At 41.6% G+C, this 15,264-nt stretch overlaps 1 protein-coding gene across 4 annotated transcripts in view; it reads right to left on the minus strand.

Moving 5' to 3' along the window:
• Nucleotides 1-15,264, minus strand: part of LOC122419206 (SH3 and multiple ankyrin repeat domains protein 3) — a 180,320-nt gene that overhangs the window by 113,655 nt on the left and 51,401 nt on the right. For all 4 annotated transcript variants that reach the window (XM_043433557.1, XM_043433556.1, XM_043433559.1 and 1 more), the window contains exon 2: nucleotides 271-335. The gene's annotated coding sequence lies outside the window, so the exon portion shown is untranslated. The remainder of the gene's footprint in view (nucleotides 1-270; nucleotides 336-15,264) is intronic.

Here is a 15,264-nt window from a genome sequence, read left to right on the forward strand (position 1 = left end):
ACATATTCTACGAGAACATACTTCCAATGATGGCTTGTACAATTTTCAGTGTACATTCAAGCGTGAATCATACCTTCAACAGTGGTTTGGTACAGAAAATAACGAAATGAGATTAATTTTCGTGATATTTTCATTGAAATTTTGTCGAAAATATAAAAAGAAAAAATCTCAACGATTTCATGGCCATCATTATCCTCGGTTTCTTTTAAATGAGTTAGAAATTTTGACGAAACAAAGTGCTCGTTCAATGGCAAAGGAAAGTCAACTCACCATAGATGTATGGCGATTTTCCCATCGTCCCGTTGCATGTTTTTTGATTCGTACGTCAGCATCATCTGAAACATGCATTGAAAAAAATAATGGAAAATTAGTGAAAAAGAAAGGTGGACGGGAATTGCAACGAGCGTGACGGAATAAGTAACGGAAAAATTGCTTAATCTGGTAATTCGATCGAGAGCAAAAGGATCGCGTGAGTGATTGCTGAATAAAAATGCAAATAAGGGAGAGGCTCCGCGTTATTTAATCTCGTTCAGCTTCGGACCAATTGTCAATCTCGCAGCGTCGAGAGAGCAGTTTTCAGGGCGACGTTCTCGACATTCGATGATAATGAGAGGCGACGTCGATCGCGAGATCCTTTCCCTCGCTATTTCGTACATGTGTGCATGCACACACACACACACACACACAAGCATACGTTGACACACACAAACAATTTCTTTCTCGTTTTCTCTTCTTGTGTGTTCCATCACCTCGTGGACGAGCGTCCACGAGAGAAAAATTGGACCCCAACCCACGGAAATTCCCTTACCTCGATCTTGCCACTTCTCGCTCAATCTCTCATGCAATTTGTTCCTTCTCTACGGACTGTGTGTGTGTGTGTGTGTGTGTGTGTGTGTGTGTGTGTGTGTGTGTGTGTGTGTGTGTGTGTGTGTGTGTGTGTGTGTGTGTGTGTGTGTGTGTGTGTCATTTCAAATAGTGAAGCAACGCGAGATCGTTGCTTTGCCACGCCTACGTAACTTCTTTGACGCCCTGAATTCGACCGGAAAATGTTTTTAGTACGACGAGAAACGCCGGCGTATTGTAAGCACGAAAACCACGAACATTGGAATAAGTTTTCATTTAAAAAAAAATAAAAAAGAAAAGAAAAGCATGAAAATCCCAATATTTTCATCTTCGAAATACCGAAATCTCAAATCAGCGTATTGCAGCGATTTTTCGTACTGGAATTGAATGGGGATTCTATGGTAAACGTTTTATTTCTATATAGTAGGCTTATTGAAATGACTAAAATTTTATCTCCAAAGGCAGTTCATTTGACCATTGTTCGAATTCCTGCAATAAAACTCGAGAGACTCGAGGACAAAGCGCGCGGTATCTGTACAGATATCTTTATTTAATGTATTTATATCCGGTGTCAAGTTCGTAACAAGTTGAGAGTGGAGAAGCTCTTGAACCTGATAGCACGCGGGGAGAAGGACGTGGGGAGTCTCGAGTGATAGAATAAAATAGCGGTGTCAAAAGGAGGCGAGATAAAAGACGAAACGCCGTAAATAAAACGCAAATAGGAGAAGCGTCGCAGCGAGAAGATGGAGAAGTTCTCATATGACATTGAGATAAACTCGGCAAAGCGGGGAGTGAGGAATGCACGTTCGAGGCTTTTAGTCGTCGAGATAGACGACTTCGAAGTGCTCCTTAAAAATTAAAGTTTTAATTATACGAATGCCCGATTCGAATCGTCAATGAGCAACTCGATGGGGTTTGTTATCGTATGAATAAGAATTCACTACTTGATAGCATACGTCAGAATCCCCCGCGTGTTTCTTATTTCGACCGAGAAGAACTGGAGAAGCTTCTTGAAGCGGTGCAACTCAAGGTGCAGCCAAGAACTTGAGAATTTCTTGGCAAAGAAGTATTGCGTCCAAAGAGAGAGGGAGATAATAATGCTGCAGAGCCAGAGTCAGCAATATTATAGCGAGATGAGCACTTTCTGCGCGGGGATGCATGCACTTGACATTTGAAATGGGCCGAGGACCTGCCAACTCACCTCTTTGGCCAGTCGTTTTTCGATGCATTTTTTTCGTCATTACGTACACATACATCGACAGTTCTCTCGACGGAGGTCCAATTTTAAATTCTGTACTCAGCAGGCTCCGAGGTGCAGTGGAATACCCGAAGGAGGGTGCGATTTCTAATAAAAAATTGGATGAAGTTTTTTTTTCGTTTCAGCACTCGAATTTTTTGTTCGTCTGATGCAGCTGTACGAAGCACGATGCATGATGAAGAATTCATTTAAGATAGTAAGAGTCTTGAAATTTAGACAGAGTTTAAGTGGGTAGTCGACTGACACGCATATCAAATTTTGAAGGTTCGTCTCATTGGTTATTTAGATAAAAGTGTTTAATTATGAAGAAAAATACACAGAGGGCTATGCGCAAAAAATAGTTTATCTTTCCGTACAAAGAACGCGAACGCTTCTTACCAAGTTTTTGAAAATATATAATGAAGATTTGGGAAAAAATTCGAGACGATTGTCTTACTAGTAATGAAGACGTATCAAAATTAGTAAAATGAGCACTTTTGTTATCTCACATTTGTTTATTTCGGAATTTCCTTTCTTCTTGACTTGGCCCATTCCTGTCAAAGTCTTCTGTCTTTTTATTAATACTTTTTTCTTAATCCATTTCCCTTCGTGTTTTTCCTTTGCGCCCTCTAATACAATTTTTACATAAAAAACTATAATAGTATTTTCGCCAGGGAGGAATGAAATATTGGGTTCAGTCAGTCGTGGATCCCCGTTCGCGATTAATGGCTCGTAATTTATTCATTCGCCAAAAAATAAGTTGAAAAAATCCATTTACAATTTTGAATTAATGATTCTGACATTAATTTAAAGTCATTATATATCTTTAATTGGGGAGTAAAAATCAAACAATTTAGACACCCATAAAATACGATCCTACTGTCGTATTTTTTACGTAAAACGACAATTTTTACTGCGCCGTTCATAATTTCGGTTCAGTTGAACTGCGAGCCCGTTCAAATATAATTCATTGAAACATTACCAATTAACTTTGACTGTCAAAAAAGCCGAGATTAACACGCAGTTAAATAGTGAGACGTCAGGTCGAAGAGGGAGGCTGATATTCCTTGAGATTGTTCCCAACACTTTCACTGAAACGATGAGGTTTCGGTGAGCACGACACTTCACGTAACTCACGTTAAGCCATACTCGAGCAAAACTCGCCGCGACGCGATGATTTCTCGTCTGCTCGGCACTGCTTACTAATTAGTATACACCGCGGGAATTGAGACAGCAGCAGACTCGGTACAGACGCATACCAACGAGGGGATGCGACTGGTTCCTCTACATAATGAAGGTAAAAAACTGAAGGGAAGATTGAAAACGCAACATCTTTTGTACATAACTGTAAATACACATGCAAGTGGCCAAACTACAAAGAAGACGAGAGTGTGAGAATTCGTGAGAGAATATAAAAATGTGAAAAGCATTCAATAAAGGGAAGCGGAGCACGTAGCGAAGAAAAGATTTATAAAATGCTAAGAAAAGGAGCAGTTCCTTACGACAATAACGATCATGAAAACAATTCCGGAATATCTTTCATCACGTGTGACTGTGCTACGAAGTTATCCCAGGCGAGAAGAAGCCGAAAAAAATGTTGCGGAAAAGAATTTTTTAATTTTTTTTTCTAACGTACGAAAATGAATTAAACGTAATATAGTGAGACTCCGGAAACGTGCTCAATTGATTCAACGCTCACAGCACGAAATTACGAAGGGAAAATCTAGAGACGACCTAATTTCACACGCTGCTCATAATGGCACTCCGTTTCTTAGTTTAGCAAGAAGAATGACTTTGTAGAACATTAACAAATTTCGGAATATCATCAATCCCTGAGAGAGCAGGAAAACGCAAATATTTTGTTATGAGAGGATAAAAAGTATGAACCGTAAATCAAACGTCTCACGAAATAGACCGTGAAAATAGTTCATTGAAACTCGAGTCAAGCGCACTCTGTAACACTCTGCATCACCCACTGAACGGTTTAATGTCCCATAAAAGAAGCTAAATGTATGCACACTTCTGGCATATTCATACGCTCAGTATGGCGATATGGCGTTATGATGTTGCAGGTGATTGATGCGTCTAGTTTTGACTCTCGCACGTGACGTTGAGTCACCCTGCACACGAGTCTTGTTTCTTGGTTTTCGAACGAGGATATCGGCCCCCTTCAAAATTCCGTTCCGAAAGATTTTCCAGACTAATGTTTGACAAAAATTCATCATCCCGTACTTCTGCATCTCCACATTTGGAAGGGGAACAAAATATTTCGACAGGGACAAAAAAATCGTGATTTTTTCATGACTCTTTTTTGCAAATTTTACAAACGAGATGAAGCCTCAGTGAGAAATCCTCTTTTGTCGTTATTCGTTCAATTGCATCAACAGGGAAATCGTGTTCGGAGTTTTCATTGCAGTCTTTATTTCTCTTTGAAGTTTCCCGTATTATCTGCGCCGGTGAGTGGGATTTTTCACTCGCTCGGATCAAGCTTAAATCTTGGTAATGTCTCCGAATAATAAACCAACGGAATGAGTGTAGTTGCTGTTGAAATGAGTGAAAGAAACGAAAACCTTCAGTTATGTTCGCTGAGCTCGCCGCCCACGCGCGCTCGTCTACCTAAGCACGTGTATGTGGCATGTATTTTTACGAAACAGCTGTGCCCAGTTATACTCCTTGTGTACTATGATGAATACCGTTTTACGTTTTCATACGCGTATATATATACGTAGACGCGAGCACGTGTATCCGTGCACCAAAGGCTTGCAGTAAACCGTTAAGGCCCACTCGAAAAGGGAGCTCGTTTTATGTTACCTGCGTGTGTCAGCTCCAATTACAAGCACGCATAGCAATTGAGAGATGTTGCACAAAAACCTAAACCAGATTTTCATTCATTCTCGGCAACGACCGGTCGCCCGCCCGTACATGGATTACTTTTTCTTGCATTGAGCCATGAAAGCGACCACAAAAAGCGAAAATTTCAGGAAACCCTCATTATCAGAATGAACGCGTCACGACGAAAAAATACTTCGAAAACGAAGATAACGGTCAATGAGGCTAAAGTCCAACGAGATGAACGCGGAAATAAAGTATTGGTAATTCAGCTATTTTTTATTTTACAAATCTTTCGGGTAGGTTGAAAAGGATGGAACAAAATTGAGTGCAAATCCAACCTTCAAGACTATTTCCAACTACGGCGAATTATTTTTACTGTAATCGTAACATTATTGTTAGCAATCGTCTCGGTACGATTAAGATCGTTATTATTGATAATAATACCTGATTACGCCCGGATCCATTTTCATGGTACTTGAGCGACGCACTGCTCGCCACTTACGATAGTCGTAAGAGCCCACACACACGAGGAACTCGAGATTCGTCGTTCACGTTTGTGTGTGTGTGTGTGTGACTCGAGCGTCACCGTGTGACACATACGAAGGTCCGGCCGTAGCCATAGTGATCAGCCGTAAACGCAACGTACTAATTGCTTATCATTTATTCCAAGTGTATACCGAGCCCCTCGTGCGGTCTGCTAATCTGCTGTATATTAATGAACATATACGTAAAAACGATGAATCGAGCATGGGAGCATGACTCTATAATTGAGTTAACGAAGGTGAGTGTACGCTGGGGAAGTACGCGATACGGAATAGTATTTATGAGTGCCTCAAACCTTTCACCGATCTCGACACCCATCGGCAACGACGCTGATCCAGAAGCTTTAATAATTTTGTACGCGCAGCCAGCGATAGTTACGTGTCATTAACCCACGCGTGTCCGCGGCCTACAATGAAACGGCTTGTGCAGCAAACTCACACACGTTCGATCTTTATACATGAGCGTTGTAAACGTGTAAGATCGAAGGGGAAAAATGTACGTGCGCATAGCTGACTTTGTAGTTTTTCAGTTGTGCGTTCGGTTCGACAATTTTTCGCGTATGATCGCAACTTCGCATATTTTCATCGCGGTCGTGATTCTCCCAGCGTCGATGTACGAGACAGCGGACGCGCGCGTTTCGCGTTCTCGTCTCACCCCAAGCAAACGAATTATTGCCGGGGAGAAGAAACAGCGAAATGTTAAAACTCTGCGACCGCATTTACTTTCGCCGTTCGCCCGCCCCTCTCCTTCCCCCGATCTATCTCGCTCGCTCTCATTTCCCGTCGCTCGCGCCGCCACGCACAGGCGTGCGTCATGCATTGCAAACACGCAGCCGTATCAACCTCGCGATACGCTCTCGATACATATTCATCTCACGTTCATGGATCAACGAAAGTGAATTACTTTCGTCTGATTTCAAGGGATTTTCGGCCCCAAAGGCCTCTGGGACTTTGCTACGAGGCTCCTGACATCGACGATCAATTGTCGAATTCCCTAATCGCAGCGGCATTTTATCTCAAGATCCGAAAGAAAAAGTTTCCGTGATTACGGAATCGAAAACCAGGAAAATTTAATGCACGACCACGGAGCTTGGGTGTCCAACGTGTCCTTAAACTCGCGCAGTTTTTTTGACCACAGACTCAATGTGAACAGTGAAAACAAGACTAATCCACGAGCTTACAAGGCTAAACACGCGCGGCTGCAGCAGCCTGGACACGTCCGTTTTATCCCCGCGATGATGCACTGGCGCAACGATGAAAGTGTACGGCGAGGGCTTACGATCCACTGCGGTTCAGTGAGAACTAACCGGGCCTAAGCCCTCGTTTAACTTAGCTCGCGTATAGCTGTTTTCGTACGGTACATTTAGTACTAATGCGCGTACGCACGGTACTCCGATATACCGGTGGTAGTACGAGAGCCTAGCGAGAGTCCGAATGTAAGAATAGTAATTTCGTCGGAGTACAAAATATGATACATATAGTTACGTGGCACTGGAGTTAATTGACGATTAACCAGGGGGGATATCCAGTCAAGAGCTTCATCCTTTTCGATGAATCTTCAGATCCATCGAATGTGGAAAAGAAGAAGAAGAAGAATCGGGATTTTCAAAAGGAATTTTGTATTATTTAATCGATAACAACAGCGTTACGGGAGCTTGAGATTTAGCAACATTGGAAAGGTAAAAAGGAGAGTTTTAACACGCCAATCCTTCAGCTGTTTGTACACGGATCGTCAATTTGCCGAGACGGTTTGACCTATAGCGCCATTACGTATATATCGGCAAAAACGTGTGCACCTACTACAATGTAAACATGGCAATTTATGCGCACACGCTGTAGGCCCGGTCGTACCGGCGTGTGAATGTGTGCAACAGAAAAAATCGATAATTGAGATTTATCGCGTGTTCACCGACGTTTACGTCGATCGTTTCTCGCTCGGCGTATACGCGCGGAGCGAGACGGAGCTCGTGATGTGTCTGCTGACGATCGCGCATGCGGGACGTTATGAATTTTTGTGGCGAGCGGCCTCCTTCCCCTGACTCAGAATTCGAGATGTTGCGCGAGAATATTTGTGGTTAGCCGAACTTAAGAAGTTTCGAATGTCCGGCAGCAGGTCCCGAATGACGGTGGGCAAGCAGGATCGAGTTTGTGAAATAGCGACAGAATCGTTCTCCGTTACAAATCACTTGTGGAACCAACACCGAGGCTCCTCCGCAGGTTTCACGTCCTCCAATCGATTTTCGTTTTTCATCGTAACGTCGCCACGAATCCACTTGCCATGAAGATTTTTGAGGAATCAGTGAATCAGCCCGACGTACTTGAGCCCTTAAAACCGACCAAATCGAATCGATGATCTACTCCGAAGTTTCCACAGCTCAGGGAAATATTTCCTTCACGCACCGATAAAGCGCTGAGATGGAAGTGATTGATGGATGAGTTAAGAGAGAGCTTATTCTTCCACAGAGATCCACATCCACGATATCACAATGGGGCAGCTGACAAGAATTTCTGCCCCGGCTTTCTGTCATACATTGACGCAAGTGAAGCCGATCTCTCTTATTGTTACAAGACGAATATGAAGATGACAGCAAGAAAGAAGAGGCAAATTACATTCTCGTACGTGCATACGCACATGAGAGAGGAGAATACGTGAGCCCGGGAAGAGCACTCGCTGCAGTGCAAGAGAGTGCACGCACCAGTCAAGCACCAGGAGCACGAGAACCTCCCATTTGAATAAAGCCAAGCCGCAACCTGTCGCGCCCAGCCTGTTGGATAATAGGATCCGACCTGATTGTAATATACGAGCGACCACGATGATACTGTGTGCTCGGCACCATTATGCAGTTGTGTAATATACGTGCGCGTAGATATATCGAAAAGATCCAGATGTTCTAGGAAAAAACGAAGAAAGAAAAAAGCAAAAAAGTGTTCTTCGAGGTTCGCAACGACAAAAATGTTTGATGACGCAGAATAGTTCGTTCTGGTCAAAAATTTCGAGCCCGTTGCCAGCGAATTGTCTGATGAAGCGCAAAACGCGAAGATTAAATTGCAAACTCATCCAAGGAATCCGGTGAGTTTAATAATTCGTGAGAATCGCATTGGAAAACTCTGTTTAATGCAAAAAGTAAGAGGCAACAAGTGGCGAGCGCGAGTGTTTCCAAGGAAAAACCGAAAGTGCATTGCTCTTTCGTTTTTGTTAGCATACGAAAGGTTTTCCTAGAACGAAGATTCTGGAGTGAAAGGAAAACACTTTTCGTTCGCGTTTATCGACATCCATCGCGGTGATGTTGTGCTCATATACATTTACAATTATGCGTGTATGCATCCATAAACATCAACGTGTTTGAATATGAACACGGGATTTCCAAACGAGAGTTACGAGAGAAGAGAGACTTCGAATTGCGTCATTACTGTGCCAAAAAAATAGCAAAACTCGTGCCTTCGTTGAAATATTTTGTTACACTCCTTCTGCCTTTTCGGATTGCGAATCGAAATATTTTATCTCTGGAATAGTTTTCCTCGGAAAATTTGAAAATATGACCAAGTCTCGGAACACCAGGAAATTCTTGTTCTTTTATTATTTCTATGCATTGGGATATAGAAATAAGAAGAATAAACAGCCGGAGTGAGTCGGTACGGAAGAGAAAAATGTAGCAGACGTTTTCTTTTCTTCGTTTATTCGATCCCCGAAGGAAAACACGCTCACACGTACACAGGGACGCACGAGGGCGCCCGCCTGCTATCTCCTACGCGCAGACAATGCCGACGTCCTACGAAAAGTCTCGCCAAAGGAGCAAATAGAAACGAATAGGTAGAAAAACGCGAGGGCAGCGTGCGAGAACGAAAGAGAAAGAGATTTGAAGCATTGGCTTATTTGCAGAGACAGTACGTGACGCGAATTCGCGAATGACAAATTTTCCAGTATTCACTCCATAGCCTCGCTATCGACTCACATTTTCGAACGATTCTAGATGAGTCTTTGAACCTTCTCCTGGAGAAAAAACTGAGAAGATGGATTGATTGGTCGATAAATCTCGAATGACTGATCGATCAATGAATCCCAGAGGAAATCCTTTTCCACTTTTCTCTGGGACATTACAAATGGATCTGACGTTCAAAAATTTGAATGATTTTATTGGAATATGAGCCAAAATAATCCATCAGCGCATAGAAACAGAACTGTATATTAAACAATACACATGAGAGCGTGCTCGCAGTCCTGTAAGTTTGTTTATAAAACGAAAACAGAGATCGAAAAAAAGGTCGACGGACGAGACACTTTGTCGTTGGAGTTAGAGTCACTTTTTCGACGACGCTGAAGTTTGCAACGTTGGAGTTCAACGAAATGAACAAAAAAAATATTAATAATTCATTATTTTTTTATTTCACGAATTATTGATGTGGCTTGAAATATGACGAATTGGAAATTCGGCAGGGAACAAAATTGGAAATTTACTGGAATTATTTGAGAGTTTTTTTAGACCATTTCGTTGGACTCCAACGTTGGAAACTTCAGCGCCATCTTTTTCGACCACTGCAACGCTCAGTTATTCGATGGACCTTTTAGAGTAAAGTTGTTCAAAATGTTTAAATGTTGAAACCATTCCACGGTAAAACAATTTCACGTATTAATTTTGATCATATCGAAGGTAATCGTGACTGATACAATTAATTGTTGTATCAGTTAGCGATATATTCCCATGCAAAAAGAACTAACCACGATTTTATTACGTTTGCTTCTGTTAGTCGTCTCACAAAATTCTAGTTGCAGTTCATATCTCGATTTTGTGAGACCTTGTTGAATGTACACTGAGAAAAAAAAATTATTGACTCAATAGAAATCGATGTTATTGGAAGAGTTTTCTTCATTAAACTGCAATGTTTTCGGAGAGAACGAATCTGTAGTTTGGTCAAAAGCAATTTCGGTCATTCAATTATTTTTAACCTTGTGTTGCAATGACTTTTTTCTCTCAGTGTAGAATTCTAACGTATTTTCGTTGTCACGAACCTATGATTTATTCGAAATGAACAATTATTTATTGTGGATTTTGGTTTTATTGTTAATATTAAATTAACTTGAATTTCACTCTTTTCGGATGAAATAATCATAAATATTCTCCATCAATCAAGATGAAAGAATCTTCGAATTTATTCCGATACTTAACAAAAGTTCATTGAATAAAATATTCGAAACCTGCTTCTCATAATCCAATATATTTTCCAACAAAAATAAATCACTGAAAATTGTTACTTTGACAAAGTTCATTTGTCTCGGTTTTCAAAGTGTTTTCATAAATAAGAGTGTGCCTCGTCGAGTAGATCGAGTTTCGACATAGTGTATCATTAAGTTGCGTTTTAATCTCAAAGGAGAAGATGAATTGTAGCCAATTTCATCTTTATCGTCTCAATATTGGAGTTAGAACAAAAGTTACACATTTTTTCGAGTGCGACTCGAGCCCATGTGTCGATACGAATTTCCGTTTATCTCTTGAGAGCCATTTTAAAAATTCAACAGTTTCGTTTCGCACAAGTGAATAAACTGTCGGAAGTGTTTAGGAAAAGTTGGACGCGTTTGTTAGGTGCTCGGACAGCAGGGCAATTTCATCCAAGCGTTTGTAGGCGCATGTCTCGTAAAATATAGAAATATTCATAGAGAGCGGACAGTATGAGTGTGCGAGATAAAAAACAATCGAAAGTCGAAAGCGAGAGTCAGCGAAGCGCGCTCACGTTTCGAAGCGTGCATACGTAAAAAGTTGCACACGCAAAGATTCCCGTTCGATTTTTCTCCGATCATCGGGGGCTATCGTGGGCGGTTCGAGTTGTCGAACAGTCGTGCGTGAAATAGTAGAAGGATAATCGTGTGGATATACGCAGATGGACACGAAAGATAAACTTCGAAAGGAAAATAATAAAAAAACAAAAAAATGCGGTAAGAAACAAAAATGAATAAACACACCGACGACGACGCGACGAAAAAAGCACGAAAAGCGTATACGCAATTGAGTGTGGGATGCTCTGTGACAGGATCGCATTTATTGAGCGTGGCTCATTAGAGATTTTCGAAGCAGGCGCTCTCCATCAACATGATTTAATACAGAGTCGCGAGTAGAAAATCTCGGCTCAAAATCGTGTTTCAACAAAAGGCTTTAATTGACGAATAAAAGTTAACCTCGGTATACTGTAATCTCCGAAAAGCATCGTCCCAGATTAAGAAAATTTCTTTCGCGTGAAAAAGCATTAACGAAAATTGGAAAACTTTACCGAGGAATTCTCTTCCAATAAATTCCGTGTGAACGATCATATCGCATGGGTTCGTGAAACGAAAAACTGGCGTTTTCTCACCGCAGCGCTGATAGTTTCATGATAGGAGCGCATCGTTGGCGAAGTAATGAGAAAATTGATCGCATTTTCACGCGCGTTTTAAAAGTCTTTAGCATCGGATTTAAACTGGAAAATAATTCGTGTGATTAAGTGCGTATGGAAGGTTAACGATTAAGACACACTTTTTATTGGAAGCAACAAGATTGGAGATGAAAAATTCTGCAAGCCCAGCAGAGCGCACGCGAACGAGAGACACGGAGCCAATTATAATATCGGAGAAAATAATCCTCGTGGATAAAGTGCTTTTTGTATTGTCCATAAGTAAACAAAGGAATGTAACTTTCGCGTGAACGGTTCGACGCGAAACGTTAATTAAAACTTCGTACGCGCGCGAGCTCGTAAAGCGCACACACAGAGGCGCGCGCACGCTTATATGCACATGAACGCATGTATCCGCATGTGCGATCTAGTAATTAGGATGTAACCGACGACGCGGGAGAGAAAGATATGTAGGGAGGAGCGATGAAGGCGGGTGGCAAGAGAGTGTTTATTGGCTTCAATCCAGAAAAAAAATATGGTGAAAACTAATTCACGTTCGCGTGTTTTTTCGAGAGAAAGAGAGAGAGTCAAAGTCTGCTAGCGATGGCGCCAACGTGAGCCTGTAGATTGTGTTTGAAACGTTTTTTTTCATTTCGTTTTATTATCATTCGATCGTGCTGCGCATTAGTTGACTCGAGGCAATACCTTCCGCTGTATCTAAGGCAAATATGAGAGACTCAACTCACGAGGAATCGTGTACTCTCGAATATTCTTTTTTTATCGGAACGAGTTATCCAAACGTTGATTTTATTGATTTCAATAATCGAAGTTTCCTTTTTCCTAAAAATATTTGCTCGCCGTCGAGACCTTCGATATGTTATTGTTCTCCGCCAATACCGATATCGCAGCCACTTTCGTGTGTCGCCGTTTCAATACTGATTTTTATCAACGTGATATTGATTCGCTGGAAAAGCGGCTCGCGTTCGTCTCAATAAAAGGCCATTAAAATTGCGCAATTGCTAGTGTCCTCGTTCATCGAAGCAGGTTTATCGTTGACTCGCGGCTCGGATAAGAATTTAAAAGAGCTACAATCGGTTGATCACCTCGTATCAACCTCTGATAATCTATCAATGAGAATTTTCAGATTTTCTTCAGGTACGGGCGCGAGGACCGTTTTTATATAGCAATCTAATTTTTTCATGCGTCTCACAATCCAAGATTTCTTTTCTATGCCTGTGCAATTCCAAGACCCCTTTTATCGACTGTTTGATTGAAATATTAACCTTTAAAGGACGGATCTGGTCGAAATATCGACCACTAGTTTGGTCGGGCACTTGAAAAATTCATCGATGTTATGCACAAATTTTGTCTAAAAAGAAAGGTCGATTTCAACGTAAAAATCCCCGTCCTTAAAAAGTTAACAATCGAAAAGTACAGAAATTACTGCGGCCCTTTCAACCGTCTTCAACTCAAAATTTCAACTCAAATTTTTAAATTACACGTCAAAGATTAAAACCATTATTTATATGAATTGAATCGCGCTTAATGTAATCGTACGTTAAAAAAGGGGAGTCAACGACCACCTGAATTAGGATAATATTGAGTTGAAGACGACAAATGGCGACAGAGTCTTGAAATTTTGCAGGCTCATACGTCACTTGTCATAATATAGAGCAACCTGTATCATATCGTCGATGGAAGTGACAGCTGCACTTTTTAGGGTTGTCAGACCTTGTCAAACGTTGTTTTTTCCCAATGTACTATCGAATCATATGTGAAAGACTCGGAATGAAATATGTTCTGCGATGAATTCAACTTAAACAATATTTACGATTAAAAAATTAAGATAACGCTTTTTTACTAATATCCTGCTGTTATATATGAATGAGCACGACGCTGAAGTTTGCAACGTTCGAGTCCAACAAAGTGAACGAAAAAAGAATTTGTAATTCGCCATTTTTATTTATTCCAGCGTCATTGGATGACCGCGGTAATTATTCCTTCAAAAAAATATGAAAAGACTGTCAACTAATGCGACGCGCACGCACATCCTCAATTCATTTTTGAGGGAAAAATTATTATCGAAACAGAAATTTCGATAGAGAAGATCGTGAGATTTGCGAATAGGTCGATAAAGCCGCAGTTTAGTGTGACGTTCGACACTCTTGGAAACACCGCAACAGCATCATTCAGAGACGAAGAAGTTGTTTAGCTATAATCAAGCGGTTATTGAGGCCTGACGGAGCTGGATCGGAACGGAATTCCAATACAGCACAAGCTTGCCAGCGGAAAAATAAAAAAAGAAGAAGAAAAAAATAAATCGTATCAATAATTTTCATGCACGAAACATTATGTTCTTCAATTACGGTGGAACGCGATCGTTACCTCAGCTCGAAAGATCCTGGTAAGGGGAAGCGATCGAGGCTAATAATCATCAAGGAGGATCAAAGGGGCGAGAACGGGGCAATTCTCGAAGCGTAAGAGCATCATTTGCGCCGGAGCTCGCGAGCGACTGAGACAAGAGTTATACCTCTATCGATGTACGTACACTTACACGCCCGTACGTAAATGTGCCGCAGAAGATATGCTCAGAATCCACATGCAGACACTCGGGGGTTGCAATTATGACGTGGGGGAGCGAGTAATTGGAAGGGAGGTCAGTATTAAGTGAGACAGAGAGGAAGAGAGAAGGGGCAAGTTCGATACAGCGAGAAGGCGAGAGGGTGCACCGAGTTATCACCGCATTAGCCTAACGACCGAGCTAACCGGTAATCATATGATCTGCGTTCACCGAGTGTACGCATATCACATCCGCACATATGCGAGGGAATCAAACATTTTCAAGATTGTGTGTCGAATCCGTGCGTTCTCCTCTCACAGAAAACTCCTTTTATTCTGCTCTTCTTTCCTCAGTTCTGCAAATTTTCTTCAAAAAACCAGCATGTGAGCAAGCTAAATGTCCTTTACCTTTTCGAGTTAAGGGCCTGAAAACCAAAGCTCCAGGATGGGATGGACTTTACGCAACGGATCGACGGCGACTGGCTTACCAATCCGGTGGATTCTGAATCCACGATAACTCGTGATAATCTGGAGAAAAGTTGAGCATCGGTGACGCAGCATTACGTACGAGCGGCCGCGCGATGCGGTGAGCGGGACAGGCTCGATGCTGGGAAAATGAAGCGAATGGAAAAGTGCGGGAATCTGAGAAGCGAATTCGAGTGCACGTGAACGTCCACATTTATTTATATTATTAATCCGAGGATTATAATTTATATAAATAGAGACTGAACCGGAGAAGGGACGTTGGTACAAGTCTGCGGCAGTCGGTAGAGTATCCGAAGGCATAAAACGTTGTTGGGAATATAGGGAAAGAAATTTATAAGTATCCGTGTAAATATGAAGACATGTGCACGCGTATTTCTGTATTTGCTTACGCGCATGAATCTGCTC

Source organism: Venturia canescens, chromosome 1 (assembly GCF_019457755.1).
Source record: "Venturia canescens isolate UGA chromosome 1, ASM1945775v1, whole genome shotgun sequence".
Lineage (NCBI taxonomy): Eukaryota > Metazoa > Arthropoda > Insecta > Hymenoptera > Ichneumonidae > Venturia > Venturia canescens.